Source organism: Dromiciops gliroides, chromosome 5 (genome assembly GCF_019393635.1).
Source record: "Dromiciops gliroides isolate mDroGli1 chromosome 5, mDroGli1.pri, whole genome shotgun sequence".
Taxonomy (NCBI): domain Eukaryota; kingdom Metazoa; phylum Chordata; class Mammalia; order Microbiotheria; family Microbiotheriidae; genus Dromiciops; species Dromiciops gliroides.
The window spans coordinates 167,511,548-167,532,310 of NC_057865.1; the positions used below are offsets into that span (position 1 = coordinate 167,511,548).

Below are 20,763 nucleotides of genomic sequence, written 5' to 3' on the forward strand. Positions count from 1 at the left end.
AATAACAGGTAAAACCTACAAGGTTCAGAACATCCTCATATGACAATTACATCTCTACAATCACTAGAAAAACCCCAAATCAAATCAACAGAAATGGAATCAAAAGTAAAAGAACTAAATTACAGATAACAGAATATTCATAAAACTATACCTCATCTCATGAATGTGTGTGCACTGTATGTATGCCAGGATTTCTTTAGCCATTGGTGATATTCAGCATATTGCAATTGAGTGCAATTACAGTTAGCTATAATTAAGAACAATTACAGCTTTTATTTCTCTACTTGTTCTTTAAAAGCACATTTGTAATAAAACTTTTTTTTAAAAGGTGAAGAATATAATTATACATCCTTATAACATCTCAAATAATTAGTTTGACTAAAGTTTCTTCTGGAACAATTTTCATTTTAACTGTCAGATCTGCCATTTATACTCAATGGAACATACTTAAAAAAATTCTATCATTAACCTTTTTTCACCTCATATAGCTGTATAGGAATTATTGGAACAAATTGAAGGTTTCAGTACTTAAATGCTCTAGGGAAGGCTGTAAGCTTTTAAAAAAACAGATACACGTTTTTTGCTATTTGTTATTCTCTGGGGGTTTTCCCCCTTTAATTAAAAAAAATCATAAAATGGGTTTTATTGTCTCATTTGGTTTATTTTTATCAAATTATCTTCACATTAAAATGTACCTATTAAGTGCATCACAGAATACTGCTCTATCAGTTCAAGTGAATTTTATTGCAATGCACATCCTTTGTAAGACAGAGGTCTGTGATGCATACTATGATATGCATTAATAGAACTTAAAATTTAAAATGGAAAACTCCCTGGGTGGAGACCAATCTGCCCTTATATTTAGTTTAGGAGAGAGCACCCAGTCAATATTTGTCAGTAATCTGAAATACCTCATTGGATTGAGAAGATATTAGTTCCCCACAAATTCTAATTCAAGTCAGTCAACTTTCATTCCCCTCTCCTTTTTACTTCTTACTTTACTAAGTGTGACACCATGCCTTCACTATGGATACCTTTCCCCCCTTCCTCACTGCTTACATCTACCTTTTCTGAGTTGTCTTCTTTCCTTACAATGGAAACTCCTTGAAGGTAGAGAATATCTTTTTGTTGTATTTGCATTCCTAGTGCTTAACACAGTGTCTGGCACATGATAAGTACTTTTAATTTTTTTTTTTACTTTGCTTTGTCATCTGGAGCTGAGCCCAAATAAAATCTAGATGCATTAATTGTACATATAAATCCTTATTTCAAGAGTACTTGAAATTCCACTTGATTCTGAATCACAGAATTTTAGTGTTGGAAGCCCTTTAAGTGGTCATCTGGTCTAACCAAACCCTGAAAAAGAATTTCCACTACAACAGACCCTCTAAGTGGTTATCTAGACTTTGCTTGAAAATACATAATAAGAGTGGGGGCAGCTAGGTGGCACAGTGGATAAAGCATCAGCCCTGGATTCAGGTGGATCTGAGTTCGAATCTGACCCCAGACACTTGACACTTGCTAACTGTGTGATCCTGGGCAAGCCACTTAACCCTCATTGCCCCACAAAAGAAAAAAGAAAAGAAGAAAATACATAATGAGAAGGGAAGCAGAGGTAGCCCATTCTACTTTGGAACATTGGGAATTTTTTTCCCATATGTCAAAGATAAATTTGTATTATGCAACTTCTGTTCATTGCTTCCAGTTCTTTCTTCTGGGACCAAACAAAGCAAATTGAATCCCTCTTCAGCATGATAAACAACCTTTTTAAATACTGAAAAGCTACCACTTTCATGCTCTTTCTGCATCTTCTTTTTTCTAGACTAAATAGCTTCATTTTCTTCACCCAATCTGCATGTGCCATAGACTCAAGGTCCTACAACACCCTGTCCCCCATCCTCTGCAGCAGTGGTGTTAAACTGCAATAGAAATGGAGCCCTGGAGACTGCATATTCATTTTAAGAACAAGATAATATCATCTCTGTTGTATCCTATTTCTTTCCATTTTGTTAAACATTTGCCAATTTTTAATTTGGTTTCAGGGTTTTGCCTATTGTGGTCTGAAGGCCACAAGTTGACCTCTCTCCCATATGTTCCATTTTATCATTGTCCTTCTGGAACGTTGTGCCAAGAACTGAACACAGTACTTCAGATGGGGTGGGGGTCGGGGGCCAGTGTGGAATCAGCATGTCTTCATTCCCAAAGACACAACAGTCTTAATGCAGTACAAGATCACATTCATTTCACTGTGTTCTGCTTTGGTTGAGACATCACACTCAGTACTGACCAAACCCTCAAAAACAACTATTATTTAACTACATAGTTAACTATTTTATGCTGGTAAAGCTGGGTTTTGAACTCAGTTATAAGGCTTTGCATTTGACTCTATTAAATTTCATCTTATTCATTTCGGCCCCCAAATACTTAACCTGTTAAGACCTTTTTTTCAATCCTGAATCTATCATCGTGTGTGTCAGCTTTCTCTCCAAGCTTTGCATCATCTGTAAATTTGATGTGCATGTGTTAAACAATACAAAGTCAAACATAAATTCCTAATGCCTAGTCTTTGAATCAAATCATTCAACCAGTTCTGAATTCCACTATGTGTAGCCCATATCTCAACACCTTTCTTTTTAGGATAAGTACATATTTCCTCCTTGGAGCATTCATTTCCCTCTTCATTAGAAAGATCCTCAAATTTTTGTTTTGTTTTGTTTTGTTCTTTAGTCTTGAGTGTATAATTTTCCTCTTCCTCCTCTGTGTGACATCTTTCCACTCTTCAATACCGATTAGGTCAGGTTTCCCCTCTGATTGTTCCAAAACAACAACAGCAACAACAACAACAACAGCAACAACAACAACAGCAATAACAACAACAACAACAACAACAACAGCAACAACAACAACAACAACAACTTCTCCTCCTTGTCCTTGTCCTTGTTCTTCTCCTCTTCCTCCTCCTTTTCCTCTTGTTTTTGTTTTTAACAGGATTACTTTATGGTCCCCAGTAATCTGAAGTTCAAAGATGTGCTCCACAAGCCTCCTCACTACCTTTCTCCTAAAGGAGAACAGCTTGCATTTGGGACAAAAGACTAGGTGGGTCACAGGATGATTAATTTCACCTTTGGCAACTTTCTAAGATGATTTATTTTGTCATAGAGTAATTATGATCTGGGGTGGGAGAAGGAATACCTATACCAACAAAATTCACTGTTCTTTGAAATATACTTCATTGTTGTCTTAGAAGGAATTGAAAATAAAACAAATAAACTAAATTGCCTTTAAAACACAAGAAGATCCAAAACACAAATCTGGAATCTAAAAGGCATCTTCACAGGGAAGGGGAAGAGAAAGGAATAAGCATTTATTAAGTGTCTACTATGTGCCAGGCAGTGTGCTAAGTGCTTTACAAATATCTCATTTGATTGGGCACTGACTAAATTAAAACTCTCCAAGGAGAAATAAGATGAATAAATCTATAATTTAATAAAACTAACCAAATGTTACGATCATTTTCAAAGACCCTGAAGAATTAATGCATAACCATTTGAAGTGGTACAAACCACTTTTGCAGTTCAACAACTGGGCATTTTGTAGTATGTACCCCAAATACAACCACTTCAAGACTTAACCAGTTCAAGGACTCTCAAAACACAATATCCTTTTAATGCCTTACAATATATATTAAAATAATCTCTAGGTTCATTCTTAGAGAGATGGTATAATGTAGTAAACAGAAAAATGAACTAGAACTCAGGATACCAGAGTTTTTGCCACATAAACTTGTCGTTTAACTTCTCTGGCCTTCAGTTTCCTCATCTGTAAAATAGACCAGATGGTCTCTGAGGGCTCTTCCTGATTTAAAATTCCAGAATTCTAATGTCATCATTTATGAAATGAAGCACTCACACAAAAATCAACAAATCTAGCCAGAACTCTAGATGAATAAGAAAAAGAAAAAACAGGGCCCTTGAACCAATAACCCAAATGGAATATGTGAACGGATGATGATTCATTCTGTGGTTCTGTATTATAAAATGTCATAGGCATTGGCTAAACAAAATAGCTAATGCAACGCAGAGGAAAGTCACTTACCTCTCCTAGTCTATTAACAGTAAAATGAGGGGGCAGCCCGAGACAATCTCCTCAATCTCTTCTATCTCATAGGACCATCGATCGAAGAATGTCAGAGGCCACTTACTGCCACCCGCTCCTTTTATAAATGAGGAAACTTAGGCAAGGGGAGGGGTGAAGTAAATTGTGAAAGATCACATAAGGTGTTTGTGGGAGGCCTAGGAGAAGAATTCAGATGTTCCCGACTTCCAGAAATATGTCCTTTATATTGTACGGTACTGCCTCCCTAGGCATTCTACCTAAAGACTGTCAGTGTATGTTGTGATGACATATGGGATAGGAAGCTAGGTCTCTGACTCTAAAGCCCATGGCATTCTTTACAAGAGAGATGTCAAACATGTGCCAGGCAGCAGCGGTGTGCAGACCATGGCATTCTTGAGTTCACCCTACCAGATTAAACCAGATAAAGAAAGAAAGAAAGAGAGAGAGAAAGAGAGCGGGGGGAGGGAAGGAGGAAGAAAGAAAGAAAGAAAGAAAGAAAGAAAGAAAGAAAGAAAGAAAGAAAGAAAGAAAGAAAGAAAGAAAGAAAGAAAGAAAGAAAGAAAGAAAGAAAGAAAGAAAGAAAGAAAGAAAGAAAGGAAGGAAGGAAGGAAGGAAGAAAGGAAGGAAGGAAGGAAGGAAGGAAGGAAGGAAGGAAGGAAGGAAGGAAGGAAGGAAGGAAGGAAGGAAGGAAGGAAGGAAGGAAGGAAGGAAGGAAGGAAAAAAGAAAGGAAAAAAGAAAGGAAAAAAGAAAGGAAGAAAGAAGAAACAAAAAAGCACACGTGACTTATTTCCAAGTGACTATGTGTCCCACAGGGATCTTTATGTACAGTTTAGTGCCTTCCGTTTCCAGTTGATTTTGCCACTTGCTTTTTGTACTATTTGTAGAAACAGTACAAATGGTACAATTGAATCGTCTTCCTCTTTTAGCCCAAAGAGAGGCATTGTCAAAAGCAGCTCTGCTTTCCAAACTCTCCTTATGCCTGATCCTCCTGGCAGTTTTATATATGCTTTCTCCCCAGACTATCTAATGCTAATGTTATCCCTGTAAAGTTAGAAAGGTGAGACAGCATTTAAGCTCTGGCTATCATGAGGAGTGATAAGACTGGAGAGGATTCCTAAATCTGAGGGTGAATCAACAACCCATGGGTGATCCTGATGGGGGTGGGGGTCCTTTTGAAAGCAGCTGCAGCTCCAGTTACCCCCTAAAATTCCATAAACTGCTTTCAATAACTCTGCTTATTCAAGCAGGGTGTTTGGGGTATGTTTGTGTGTGTTTGTTGGGGGAGGGGGGAGTCCATAGGTAAGGCTCTTTATTCATTCATTTGTGTGTGTGTGAGAGAGAGAGAGAGAGAGGCAACTGGGGTTCAGTGAATTGCCCAGGGTCACAAAGCTAGTAAGTGTTAAGTGTCTGAGGCCGGATTTGAACTCAGGTCCTCCTAAATCCAGGGCCAGTGCTCTATCCACTTCATCACCTAGCTGCCCCTCTTCATTCATTCTTTTTTTTTTTTTATTAGGTCAGGCAATTGAGGTTAAGTGACTTGCCCAGGGTCACACAGCTAGTAAATGTTAAATGTCTGAGACCGGATTTGAACTCAGGTACTCCTGACTCCAGGGCCGGTGCTCTATCCACTGCACCACCTAACTGCCCCCATTCATTCTTAAAAAGGGCCAAACAATACCCTTCAAGGAACTGCCTCCCTGCCAAGGCTCCATAACCAAGCAGTTTGGAAGTGTCCAGAGGTGCAATCTCAGACCTGCACAATTTTAGGAGATAACACAACCTGGAGCCAGCCTCAGGACAACCTGAGGGTGCCTGTACAAAGCTTGTGGACTTTGATTTTCACAGTTGTTAGATGGGGACAGGGGACCTGATCCTTTCCTGCCCCTAAGCCTCCCAAGTGAGAAGGGATTAAGTCTCTTTTGTAAAGCCCACCCTGCTGAAATAGGTCATCTCTGTGGATCCCAGTGGACCGAAGCCCCAGTTCTTTTCCATGCCTCCCTCCACCCCATTGTTATAGGGTCTAACACCCCAGAAGTTCTCTGGGGTACATCTTCATTCCAGTCTCCCTTGCCCCTGGGGAGACAAAATTGGGTGTGGCTACTGCCTTTGTGGCAGGAGGAGAGATGGCTTGAGAGATCTGCAGCCACCCCTCACCCAATTCCCCCAGCCACCACCAGTGGGGGATGGTCCTCCCTCAATAGGGGAACTTTCCAGTCAGATGATCACCCCCATCAGTCCTCTATAAAAGTATCTGTCTGTCTCCTGCTCAAGGACATTGGTATCTCAGAGCCATGCTCTGTGCCATGCCTTCTCCCCATGAGGAGAGTCCAAGGATTTCTCTCTTGGTTTCCCTTCCCCAGCCCCTAAATAAACTATTATCTTATTCTATTGGATTTGTGTGTAAGAGGGTGTGATTCTTTAAAGAGGAATTCCTGAGAACCCCAACCCCTATCCCCAACCCCTACTGTATTTCCCCCAAAACACCACCCTATCCCACCCCTACTTTCTTAGATCTTCTCTACTTACTGTTTTCTCAGTTGCCTGCACAGAATGAACAGGTCTAACCACATCTTTAGGGATTCTCTCATTTCTCCAGCACAACCCTCTCCTCAAACTAGCCAGATGAGGACAATGTTCTAGCAATCTCCAGCTACAGGGAGAATCTTATTGCCTCTCCACTAGGTGGAGCTGTAGGAGAAGCCTGAAACCCGCTCTCTAGAGGGCTCCCCACCCCCATCCAGGTCCCGTCCCCCACCTCCCCAGACCCCCTTGACAATGACCTTGGCCTGGCTTTTCTGCACTGAGGAGGGGCTGCTCTCTGTTATGGGGAGCCAGAGCCTGAACAGAGACACTGGCCCAGTCACCAAGTGGCAAATTAGGCTGACCCTCCCCTCCCACACACACAAGTCATGTGGGCAGTAGATTTCAGGCTGGGAGGGGACTTTCTCAGAGGCCTTTGGTTCAACCTTCTCATTTTATAAATGAGGAAATTGAGGCCTAGGGAGGGAAAGAGACTTGCCCAAGGTGACTCATAGACTAAGCAGCATCAGAGGTGGCTCGGAACACATGTTCTTTCATTCAAGAGCCAATGTATCCTCATAAGCATCAGTCACACTTTTACAGAATTTCTGCCACCAAGGATTTGAACTCAGATCTTCTTGACTGTATGTTCAACACCATACAATGCACTGGGCTTCTTCTCTGGTTGAATACTATAGTTGGGCATCCCACACCCCCATTCCTGCCTACAGCAGTCCCTGACTATCTATATTTCATGCCTACCTATATTTCATACAGTACCTACATTCCTAAAAAGTATGAAACTCTAATTTTTGCATTCTCAATCATATTTTAAATATGACTTAAAGCAGTAGGATTGTGGCAATTCCTTTTTGTAAAGCAAAATGTTTTCTAAGATTAGATTTTTATATGTGTCATTTAATTCAAATTCAAACTGAACGATCAATAAATATCTACTAAGTTAGACACTATGCTGGAGGCTGAGGAAACAGAGATGAAAAAAATACATATATATACATAGTCATAGATCTAGAACTTACTGGGACCTCAGAAGCCATCTAATATAACCATTTCATTTTAGAGATGAGGAAACTGAGGCCTAAGTAGGTTATGAGCATTGGCTTGGTAGCTGTGTGACCCTGGGCAAGTCACTTTACCCTGTTTGCCTCAGTTTCCTCATCTGTAAAGTGATCTAGCAAAGGAAATGGCAAATCACTCCACTATCTTTGCCAAGAAAATCCTAACTGGGGTCATGAAGGATCAGATGTGACTGAAACTGCTCAACAAGGATATTATATACTTTGACCAAGGTAGGTGGGGAATTAGCATTTATATAGATCTTACTATATCCCAAGCACCCTTTATAAATATTATCTCATTTGATTCTCACAATAACCTGTGAAGTAGGCACTATTATTATCCTTATTTTATTATTATTATTACTATTCTAATTATTATTAATAATAGCCAACTTTTATATAGAGTTTACTATGTGCCAGGCACTCGGCTAAACATTTTACAATTATTATCTTATTTGATCTTTAGAACAACCCTGGAAGGTAGGTGCTATTATTATTCCCATTTTACAGATGAAGAAACTGAGGCAAACAAAAGTTAAGTGACTTGCCCAGGATCACACATCTAGTGTGTGTCTAAGGCCAGATTTGAACTCAGGTCTTCCTTACTATTCACTGTGCCACCAGCTGCCAAGGTCACATGGGTAATGAACAGCAGAGGCTAAATTTGAACCCAAGTCCACTTGTAACCTTAGTGTAGTGCATCCTCCTTCAAAGAAAGGAAGGAGAAATGTTTCTCCTTTCCAAAGCTCTCCAGTCAATTCCACCTTCCTGTCCCCTAAAGCAAGCACATAGCATTGAGTCATCTTTAGAGTCTTATGCAGATGTTCCAAGCTGGAATCTAGAATTACATTCCAAATCCAGAACCAATAATCTTGCAAATTATAGGCTTCTCCTCCCCCTGCCGCTTGTCCTCATAGTTCTTACATTCTAAATAATGGAGATGAGATGCATAGGAGAGGTCAAATGAGAGAATGCAGAGTGAGAGACCAGGAGCAAGTGATGACTAGAGAGCTTGTAGCTGAACCCAGAAGAAAGGAAGGGCTGGCCATGGGAAGAGATGTAAAGAATGTACAATAGTGAAGGGAAGGGAGAGGCGAGGTAGGGATTAGGAAATGATTAATGGCTGCTTTTGCCCAGAACAAAATGATTTTCCTTATGCTCAGCTCTATTTCATTCCCATAGTGCAGTCAATCTCTGTTGCCATTAGTGTAAAACATAAACTCCTCTAATTAGCTTTTCAAGCCCTTCACAACCTGGCCCTAATCCTATCTTTCCAGATTCATTGTACATTACACCCACTTCTGTACTCTGTGGTGCAGCCCAAATGGCCTTGTCTCTGTTCCTCACATAGGACACTCCAACTCACATACTCATGCCTGGAAATGCATTCCCTCCTTCCCTCTCTGCCTCTTAGGATCCTTCTTCCTTCAACACAGTTCAGATGCTACCTTCTATATGAACTTTTTTCCAATGCCCCCAATGGGTGCATCCCCTCCCAAGTTACCTTATACATTTGTATTAATTGTCTTTACTTTTTGGGATATACTTATGTACTTGTTCTTCTCCCACCTCCCCACTCCCCCCCAAAAAATTAGAATGCAAGCTTCCTGAGAGTTGGGATTATTTTATTCTTTGTATCTGAAGTCCCAGCACCTAGCATAGTATGTAGTAAGTTTTTATAAATGCCTATTGATTGATTGCACAGATCACATGGGTAGAAAAGGTAAGTTGGAACCATTCCCATATAGAGTCATGACTGCTAGAGCAAACAGTGTTCTCTCTGGTCAAAAAAAAAAAAAAGACTGCATTTAGAATTTCTATTGTGGGGTTTGGGCTATAGGTGGTATAATACTGTCACTTGAACCATGAATGATGAATGGATCATGCTTGCTAAGCTTGACCTGGGTGCTTAATTCAGTTTTACATTTAGAATTATTCCCTGTTCTATGTCAATTATGGAAGGAGGCTTTGTGTATGATTTTCCAATAAAATAGTAGCCTAGTGAAACACAAATTGACTGACTATTAATAAAGCAAGTAGTTCTTGGTACTTAACTGAATACTTAAACTACATAAAACAGAATTCTAGGTCTTAAAAATTCATTTGTTTGGTCAAGGCCAGGTCTACACAGGGAAGAGCAGGTGAACCTCCTAACAGGGAATGGTTTAAAAGAATAGATCTCGGGTGGCTAGATGGCACAGTGGATAAAGCACTGACCCTGGATTCAGGAGGACCTGAGTTCAAATCCGGTCTCAGACACATGACACTAGCTGTATGACCTTGGGCAAGTCACTTAACCCTCATTGCCCCACCCAAAAAAGAGGATAAAAAGAATAGGTCTGGAAGAATGAAGTTAGGGGAAACTGATACAAGGGAGTAGAGGGAAAAGTCTCAATGTCCCCTCCCAAATTTTCATTTTTCTGTTACATGAAATGTCTTTAACCGGGAGTAAAATGATTATTCCACAGTTAGAAATTAGACTTAAAATACAAATGGGAGGGAAACAAACACATTAAAAATTCTCACTAAAATGTAAAGAAAGGACTTTCATTCTATCCAATAAGCATTCATTTATTCAAAGATTCCTAAATGCAAACCACTGTGCTTTGTATCCCAAGAAACAAAGGGAAAAACAAAAGTTTGTCCTTATCTTATCAAGTCTTTAAGGGGTTTTTATACCACTGGGGAAATACCATCAATATGCCTAGAAATAAATACAAAATCACAAAAGAAGGGAGAGGACTTCTCACTGGGAGTGAGAAGAAAGGTGGAGAGGTAGTATCTGAACTGAACTGTGAGGGAACCTGGGAATCCCAAGAAGGAGGGAGAATATTTCAGGTATGGGAGACAGCCTGGGTAAAGAACAGAGGTATGAGATAGTGTTGAGTTTGGAGAACAGCCCAGCCAGTTTCACTGGAATGTTGAGAGGATGAACGTGAGTCGTATGAAAGGCCAGGGAAGGCATGTGGGGGTCATATTGTTCAGGGCTATAAATGCCACAGGGTGCCCATGTTTTCAGAAGATCACTTCAGTCAGTCCTTCAACAAGCATTTTACCAGCAGATACTACGCGCCAGGCATTGTGCTAAGCACTAGGAAAGCAAAGTCAGGAAAAATAAACAAATGAATAAACAAACAAATAGATCCCAGTCCCTGGACTGTCTAATTTTAGCAACTATGTGGAGGACAGATTGGAGAAGAGGACCTGGAAGGTGAGAGGTGAGGAAGCCTTAAGAGCGGTGGTGATGTGACTAGAAAGAATGGAAATGGAAGTGAGAAATGCTGTCCACAAGAATTGATAATTCATTAATAAGGATCATGGCAGACTTGGATTGGATGGAGTCAAGGATGAGTGAGGATGGCGGTGCATTGAACAGAATGAGGGGAGTATAGAGGAGGAATGGGCTGAAGGGCGAAAATATTAATTCAATTTGGGACATATTGAGTTTAAGGCACTGACAGGACATCTAGGGGGTTGTGTCCAGAAGGAGAATTGGGATTTGAATTCAGGAGAGAAATCAGGGGCCGATACATAGATTTGAAAGTCAGCAGAAAAAAGAAAGCCTCCCCAAAGCCTCATGAACTGAACACAATCCTTTATGCTGGAAATGCACTCCTTTCTCATATCAAGCTTTGTCTCCTTATCTTTCCAATCTTAGCTCTCCCCTCTTTTCTCTTCTTGGAGAGAAACCTATTATTGACTCTCTCAGACAGTTTGATGAAACAGGGTCGGGAGGGTAGTTTCTTCACATGTAGCCCTACGTTCCAGGATGAAGTGGTCTCCAAATCTAATCACTGAAGAATTGTTGATAATAAAGGGCTAGGTCATTTTTTCTTATCTGATTCAATGACCCAGAGATGAGAGGATACTTCTTCCACAAGTGGTAGTAGGTTCAAAGGAGGAGCCGCCTCCAAATACATTTCCTAAAAGGCATTTCCCTTCCCCCCAGACCTGCATGGGGAACAATTCACACTAATGATGACACCACAGTTGAAATGACAGTGACATCCCGGTTGGATGATTTTTCTTATGAAATCAACTTTAAAATGTGACCTGTTCTTAGGTATTCTTTTTGGTCTGGGCATTTTACATTGTCTAGCAATCCCCTTTTTTCTCTCCTTAGAGCTTGAACCACCAAAATAACCAGAAACTTCTCTAATGCTTCCCTATTAACTCCAGCTAATTCCACGTGGATTTAAGTTTATTTCTACCAATTACTTCAAAAAACCAGAACTAGTTCTATGTGCAAGCCATTTTAATAGGTGCTATGAAATGGGGCAACAAGTGTAGTGGATGGAGTGCCAGACCTGGAGTCAGGAAAACCTGACTTCAAATCCAGGCTCCTAGCTCTTTTTTGACCCTGGGCAAGTCACTAAACCTTGTTTGTCTTAGTTTCCTTACCTGTAAAATAGGCTGGAGAAAGAAAGGGCAAATGACTTCATTATCTTTGCTAAGAAAACCCCAGTGGGGTTATGAAGAGTTGGACACTACTGAAACAACTGAACATCTCCCCATACTAAAAGTGAACTTCAGTGAAAAACATTCTCTGCCCTCAAGGAGCAGTAATTAAAGAAAGCAGTAATTGAGAGATAAACCATGCACACAACCATGGTATAATCTTTTTTTTTTTTTTTTGCAGGGCAATGAGAGTTAAGTGACTTGCCCAGGGTCACACAGCTAGTAAGTGTCAAATGTTTTTGAGACTGTATTTGAACTCAGGTCCTCCTGACTCCTGGGCCGGTGTTCTATCCACTGTGCCACCTAGCTGTCCCCCATGGTATAATCTAAGTTTAGGGCAGCTAGGTCAGCACAGTGGATTGAGTACCTGGTCTAAAGTCAAGAAGACTCATTTTCCTGAGTTCAAATCTGACCTCAGGGGCAGCTAGGTGGCTCAGTGGATAAAGCACCAGCCCTGGATTCAGGAGGACCTGAGTTCAAACCCGGCCTCAGACACTTGACAATTACTAGCTGTGTGACCCTGGGCAAGTCACTTAACCCTCATTGCCCTGCAAAAAACAAACAAACCCAAAAAACCCAAATCTGACCTCAGATACTTACTGTCACTTTGGGTAATTCACTTAATCCTGTTTGTCTCAGTTTCCTCATGTGTAAAATGAACTGGAGAAAGAAATGGTAAACCACTCTAGTATCTCTGCTAAGAAAAATCCCAAAGTGGGTCACAAAAGGTTGGATATGACTGAAAAATGACTCAACAAGAACATGATCCAAGTTACAATATAAAATTGCAATAAGAGATATAATAAGAGTCCTTGAGATACTATAGTTAAAATGACACAGTGATATATGGGTTAGATGCTTTTTAAAAAATGAAATCAATTTTTAAATGTTACCTATTTTTACATTTTAAAATGTACTCTGATGACCTTTGGCTAAAAGCAATAAAATATCGATCTGACTGTTACCAACATTGTCTTTTTTTTTTGGAGGCAATTGGGGTTAAGTGACTTGCTCAGGGTCACACAGCTAGTAAGTGTCAAGTGTCTGAGGCTGGATTTGAACTCAGGTCCTCCTGACTCCAGGGCCGGTGCTCTATCCACTGCACCACCTAGCTGCCCTGCAACATTGTCATTTGTATAAAAATGGAAGAAAAGAATTTTCCCTTTCTCTCAATCATGATGACTACAGAGAAAATGACTCTTGTAAAGGTTCAGAGTTCATGATGCATATGGTATCAGCTAATACAGTTATTCTGGCCAAAGGATAGTCTCAGATTCTAGTACACATGAATAGTATCAAGTTCCAGACTTGATGGCTTCTCTTTGCCCAGCTTGTCCTGTGCTCAGATAGCCCAGATGTGTCTGGATACCATCCGTGGTTCTATCACATTGCTCCCAATCAGTCAAATAGGCTGTACCCACTTACATTCATTCTTTTTTTTTTTTTCCTTTTAAAAAAAATCTCCCCGTAGCTTTGGACATTGTGGATTAGTCGCGGTTTCCCTGTGGCTTCTGTTTTTAGTCGCTAAAATACAGCACTCTTGTGATTCAATCCTGACAGCTCCTTCTCAGGCTCCTCACCTTTCTCCCTTAAACATAATGATTCTGTCCTAGGCCTTCTCTCTTTCCCTTGGCTGTCATTCTTCTACAGAGGACTCTCAAATTCCTATCCCCATCCCAACCTCTCCCCAGAGCCACACTCCCATTATTTTCTTTTCTTTTTTTTTTTTTTTTTAGTGAGGCAATTGGGGTTAAGTGACTTGCCCAGGGTCACACAGCTAGTAAGTGTTAAGTGTCTGAGGCCGTATTTGAACCCAGATAGTCCTGACTCCAGGGCCGGTGCTCTATCCACTGCGCCATCTAACTGCCCTCCATTATTTTCACCTGTCTATTGAATCTTCCAGTTGAGTGGCTCACCAGAACCTCAAACATATGTATATACATATGTACATCAATACTATGTACACACACATAGACATATAAGCACTTATATACATACACACACACACATATATATATATACATATATATATATATATATATGTATATACAAAACTGAACTCATCTTTCTCCTCTATTTGCCTCTCCCTCTAACTTCTCTATTTCTTCCCTGTTGCTCAGGTTCATAAACCTGGTGTCATTTTAAAATCATTCCTCTCCCTTACCCTACACATCTCATCAACTGCCATGTCCCACCCATAAAATATCACTTGCCTTTGGCCTTCTCTCCTCCCATGCATCTTAGTTTAGACACTCACATTCCTTTGCCAAGATTCTTTTAATTTTAATTTTATTTAAATTTTTTTTTTGTGGGACAATGAGGGTTAAGTGACTTGCCCAGGGTCACACAGCTAGTGTCAAGTGTCTGAGGCTGGATTTGAACTCAGGTCCTCTTGAATCCAGGGCCAGTGTTTTATCCACTGCGCCACCTAGCTGCCCCCAAGATTCTTTTAAAAGCCTCCTGATTCTCCTCTCTCTAATACATTTCCTCTGCAGTCGTTCCACACTTTATTGCCTAAGTAATATTTCTAATACAACTCTATGATCATGTTATTCTTCTCTTGGAGGTATCTAGCTATCTAGGTGATGCAGCGGACAGAGAACTGTACCTAGAGTAAGGAAGACCTGAAGTCAAATCCTGCCTCAGACACTTATGAGCTGGGTGACGCTAGGCAAGTCACTTAACCTCTGTTTGCCTCTGTTTCCTCCTCTGAATAGTGGGGATGACAATAGCACCTATTACAGTTGTTGTGAAGATCAAATGAGATAATGTTTGTAGGGTATTTCGCAAACCTTAAAGGGCTATATAAAAGCTAGATATGTTGTTGTTGTTATTATTGATTATATTATTACTACTTAAAATTTTAGTGGCTACCCATTGCCTTATAAATAATGTTAAAATTCTTGATCCTGATATTCAAGGCCTTCCACAATCTGGGACTGTCCTACCTGTCCAACCTATTTCATAGTGATTCTTTCAATGTAGTCTATATTACAGCTTTATTGGACTATTCGCTATCCTCATTCTTGTCCTGCCCTCCTCCATCTCTATACCTTTGCACTTATCCCCTGTGCCTGGAATGGATTCTTCCTATTATCCTAGTCTAGAAAAGTCCTTTTGTTCATGACCTAATTCAGATATCAACTGATTCATAAAGTCTTTCCTGACACACTTACACACCCCTGCTCCAGGGGAAAAGGATATTTTCCACTGAAAATTTTTCATCATATTTTATCTGGTTCTCTATTGTTACTATCATATTCTACTTCATATCACAGTTGTTTGCGTTTGGATTTTATCTCCCCTATCTCTTTGGAAGTTAAGTCCAATAGGCAGTGGGGGGCAACATAGTGTCCTGATTAACAGCTGGGTTTAAAGTCTGATTTAGGGGGGGTTTGGGGGAGTGAAGAAGAGTTTGATCTATGATTTTACTACTATAAGGAACTTGCAGGGAAGAAATGCTCTCTGTCAAAGAAGAGGATAGAAAATAATAATAGCTAACATTTACATAGCACTGTGCTAAGAGATTTAAAGTTATTATTTCATTTGATCCTCACAACAACGCTGTGGGAGGTAGGTGCTATGGTGATCTTCATTTTGCAGATGAGGAAACTGAGGCAAACAGGTTATGTGACTTGCCCAGGGCCACACAGCTAGCAAGTATCTGAGGTCACATTTGAACTTGGATCTTCTAGACTCCCAGCCCAGTGCTCTATCTACTAGGCCACTTGGCTGTACCTCCTTTACAATGTATAATCTCAGAAGGCTGTCAGGGACATTGAAAGGTTAAGTAACTTACCCATGGTCAAGACAGTTAATTTGTGTCAAGGGTTCGGCTTGAGCCCATCACTTTCTACAGATCACCTGGACTAAAAGGTAGCATGGTACAGTCAAGAGAAAGCCAGCCTTAGGCTCAGGAAGACCTGGGTTCAGGTCTTACCTCACACATATTTTGGCTGTGTGATGATGGATGAATCCTTCTACCTCTCTGAGCCTCAGTTTTCTTATTTGTATGATCAGGATAATAATTCAAGCGGTACCTACATAATAAAGTTGCCTTGTGGCTCAGAGAAAGTGCAGAAAGTGAACCTTAGTGGGCTGTATAAATATCAGTTAATATTAAGTAGAATTTACCTCCTTAAAGATAAGGGGTCAATTGTGCTTTGTAAACCCAGCACTGGAACAGGACGCTTTGTTGGGAGGGACTGGGCCAGTCTTTCATCTCTGTAGATTTCACATCTCAGAAAGGAGCTTGCACTTTAGGCAATGTGTGTCACGTTTTTGAATTGACTTGAATTGCTACAAAAGTAGAGTAGGAAGCCCCTACTTTGCCCCATCTTGGCCACAGGGTACAAAGTTCTTATCAGGTGTGAGATTGTTTCATTTGATACAACATGTACTTTATAGCCAATATGAATATATCTTAGAAAGTACTGGTACTAAAGGATGTACAGCGCTGAAATAAAGATGTGTGTGTATGATATATACACATATATAAACATGTGTGTAATATATATCATGTATAAAATGTGCATGTATTATATACATCAATTATGTATATATAAAACGTGTGCAATCTATTACATATAATGTGTGTAAAATATACATCTATTATGTATATATAAAGTGTCTGATATATTATACATATATGGAAAATATCCATATATTATGTATATGTAAAATGTTGTATAATGTCTAGAGCTGTATAATGTGTAGATACATAAAATATGTGTGTATGTAAACGATCTGGCTCTGGTACTCTTAGTGACTTGCTGTGTGGCCTTGGGCAGGTAATTTACCCTCCCTTGTTTCTCTGCGTGAAACAAGGGAAATGTCATTGAACAGCTTCATTGGGGGTTTGCGTTGGATTGCTGTGTTGACATATGCAAAATGCATTTTCTCCTAAGCCTCATATCAAAGCAAAGTAGTAGAAATTTTTGTACAGAAAGGGCTTAAAGTTAGAATAGAAATAAGGATAAGATTAAAGTGAGGAGAAAAAAATGACCTCCACTTTCAACTTCCCTCCACACTTCTTTAGAATATTCTTACCTACTCTTAGCTAAAGTCATTCCCTAAAATAGCGCCCCCCCCCAAATTGTCCTTGGTATATAATAAAGGCTTAATAAACGTTTACTGCTCTGCAGCTAGGTGGTCCAGTGGATAGAGTGCTGGGCTTAGAGTTAGGAAAACTCATCTTCCTGAAGAGAGCCCCAAATGGGGTCACAAAGAATCAGACATAACTGAATAAGAACAAAATGTTTACTGATTGACTGCTCTCTGTAACACACACACACATGCACACAAATGCACGCACACCATACCTTACACTGCAAATCCTACCTCTTAGCAAAGTGCCCAGCAAATTGTAAATGCTTAATAAATGCTTGTTGATTATTTAAGACTTTATGTATTTTTTACTTTCTTAATTTTTAGGAAAAAATGTTCTTTCTGCCAGATGTATTAAGGTGAGCGAGTTACTGTTGCCTAGTGAGTTTGGATAGCACAGCTGTCAAGACTGGTTCATATGAACTTGATCTTAGGATTCAGAACTAGAAGAGTTCTGTGAAAGCGTCTAAACCATTTTTTTCACAGATTTAAAAATTGATAGTTTGGACCCTAAGAAATAATTTGGGGTGTGAATTCATATGATTAAAGGTAACCACCTACATTCAACCAATCAATTAACAGGTTTCTTAAGCACCTCTACATGCCAGACACTGGGCTAACTAGGTGGTATAAAGTCATAGAGCAGCACCTGCTCTCAAAGAGTTTGTTTTCTGGGGTCAGTCAGTCAAACTTTTTGTTGTAATTCAGTTATGTCTGATTATTTGTGACTCTATTTGGGGTTTTCTTAGCAAATATATTGGAATGGTTTGCCACTTCCTTTTCCAGCTCATTTTACAGATGAGGAAACTGAAGAAAACAATGGCAAGTTACTTGCACAGCTAGTAGGTGTCTGAGGCCAGATTTGAACTCAGGAAGATGAGTTTTCCTGACTCCAGACCTGGTACTCACTGTGCCATATAGCCGTAGAGCAATAAACATTTCACGTATCAGGGTCTGTGCTAAGCACTGGGTATAAGAAAAGTGGCATGAGATAATCCCTGCCCTCAACCAGCTCACAGTCTAAGAAGGGAGACAACAAGTCAACAGACATGCACAAACAAGCTACATACAGAAAAAAAAATAGAGGAAATAATTAACAGAGGAAAGGTACTAGAATTATTAGGAGGGCTTGGAAAAGGCTTACTGTAGAAGATGGGATTTTAGTTGGGAACTAAAGGATGCCAGGGAAGTCCAGAGGAAGAGATGAAAAAGGAGACATTCTAGGCATGGGGACAGCCTGTGAAAATGCCTGCAATAGGGAGATATGGAGTATATTGTGGGAGGAACAGCTGGTTTCACCATGTTAAAGAATATGTGGCAGAGAGTAAGGTATAAGAAGACTAGAAAAGCATGGGGGGCGCTATTCAGATGGGGGGATGACTTATTAAGGGCTTTGAATGACCAACAGACAATTTTGTATTTGATTCTTGAGGTAATAGGAAGCCAATGGAAATTATTGAGTTGGTGGGTGATGTGGGGGAGGCAACAGGTACCATACATACACAATGAATAGAAGGCAATTTTATTTAGGGAAAGGCACTGGCAGCTGGAAGGATAAAGACATATTCAGAAGAGGGTACTAGATCTGAGATTTGGAAGAAACTATGGGTTCTAAGAAGCAGAAGTAAAGAATGAGTGCTTTCCAGGCATGGTGGACAGCTTATGTAAAGACACAGCAGAAATAGGAAATAAGTGGCAAGAAGCCTGCATTGGCAAAAGTATAGAATGAAAGAATGGGAGTAGTGTATAATAAGGCAGCATTGGGGTTTGGCAAGACATGAAAGGTAATTGGACAAAAGGACAAGGAATTTGAAAGTAGAGAACTGTGTAATGTTGAATTGGTTAACTATAGGGTTGACATTGACCCCTTGCATGATCAGATAATAGGTCAAGATATAGCTTTTAGATTATATTGATTAAAACTTTGGGAGCCTATACTATGCCCTGGCATGTGAAACTTCTATTAACCCAAATATTTGGGGAATGGAATATTCTAATGCAATAAAATTTCTGTAATGATTTCTAAAGTCCCTTCCCAGCTTAAAAATTCTATGAAATAAATATTTTAGCCCCTGTTAAAAATCTCTCTGAAATGGATTAAGTCACTTTCCTGCCTTAGTGAGTATAATCTACTGAAGAGGGTTTAATCTTTTTTTGATAATTGAAAATCGTGACATGTTTCACAGTGACCATTCTGAGTATAAGTTCTCATTGCATAGTATTTGATATACAGAATCTGAAGGAATTGGGTCCAAAGCAGTGTGGCATAGTAGAGAATACGTGGGACTTGAAGTCAGGAGCCCTGACCCTCTGCCCAGGTCTTTCATTAGTTAGCTGTGTATCCTCAGTCAGGAGTAATAGCATATTTCTATAGAATTTTAGGATTCATAGAATTCTGTAAGGTAGGTCGTGAAAGCATTATGATCTCCATTTTACATGTAGAGAGTGTACCTAGCCAAAGTTAACAAGGTAAAAGGACAAGGATTTTTTTTCCCTGGCATTAAAATATCTCCCAGGACAAGAGGAAATACCTCTTTTGGCACTACATTGCAATTTGAGGTTTTGTTCTGGCAAGCTTGCCAATTTTTTTTGATTAAGGGGAGGAGGGTGGATGAATTCTCCTTGTCCTGGATATTCCTTGGACCTCTGACATTGCTTTAAAGATGACTGATAGATTCTGGGACAATTTCAGAGCAGCCTGGCTATAACCTTGGATTTAACTTTTAAGTGGTGGGCTAGAGAGTTATAGGGTTAGGGCAGCTAGGTAGCACAACATATAGAGTGCCAGGTTTGGAGTCAGGAAGACCTGAGTTCAAATACAGTCTCAGACACTTACTAGCTGTGTGACCCTGGGCAAGTCACTCGACCCTGTTTATCTCAGTTTCCTCCTCTGTAAAATGAGCTAGAGAAGGAAATGACAAATCTCTCCAGTGTCTTTGCCAAGAAAACCCCAAATGGGGTTGCAAAGAATTGGCCATGACTGAAACAACTGAATGACAACAACAACAGAGAGCTAGAGAGACAGAATCAGTAGGATTGACAGAAGATAGTAAGGCAGGAACTAGAGAAAAGCCTATGTGGCCCCTTTGAGAAGTCATATACATTGGAAAGCCAAGAGTGGAGGCAATCATGTGGACCCAGAGATGAAAGCAGACATCAACAGCAACAAGATGGTAAAGGGTTCTATGTTAAATGACATGCTAATACGAATGGAATGGAATGATAGAAGCAGTAGGAATAGAAGAATTCCCAAAGAAGCAGGGGGAATTTTAAACCAAGTGTCTTGAAGAAAAGAGGAAGAGCTATTAGACCACGCAAAGCTCCTATACCAAGGAGGAAATGGATATGAGGAGTAACAAGGGAACCAGTTATGACATAAAAGAGAAAAACCTCAACTTTGCCTATCACTACTGCTGTGAGTTATGTGGACCATGAAGGTTCAGGGAAAGTAGGAGGTGATTTTTCTATCAACTATGAATTAGA

At 40.0% G+C, this 20,763-nt stretch overlaps 1 protein-coding gene across 5 annotated transcripts in view; it reads right to left on the reverse strand.

Annotated features, from left to right (window-relative positions):
- CELF2 (CUGBP Elav-like family member 2) overlaps positions 1 to 20,763 on the reverse strand; it is a 1,044,777-nt gene that overhangs the window by 519,098 nt on the left and 504,916 nt on the right. The window lies entirely within an intron of this gene.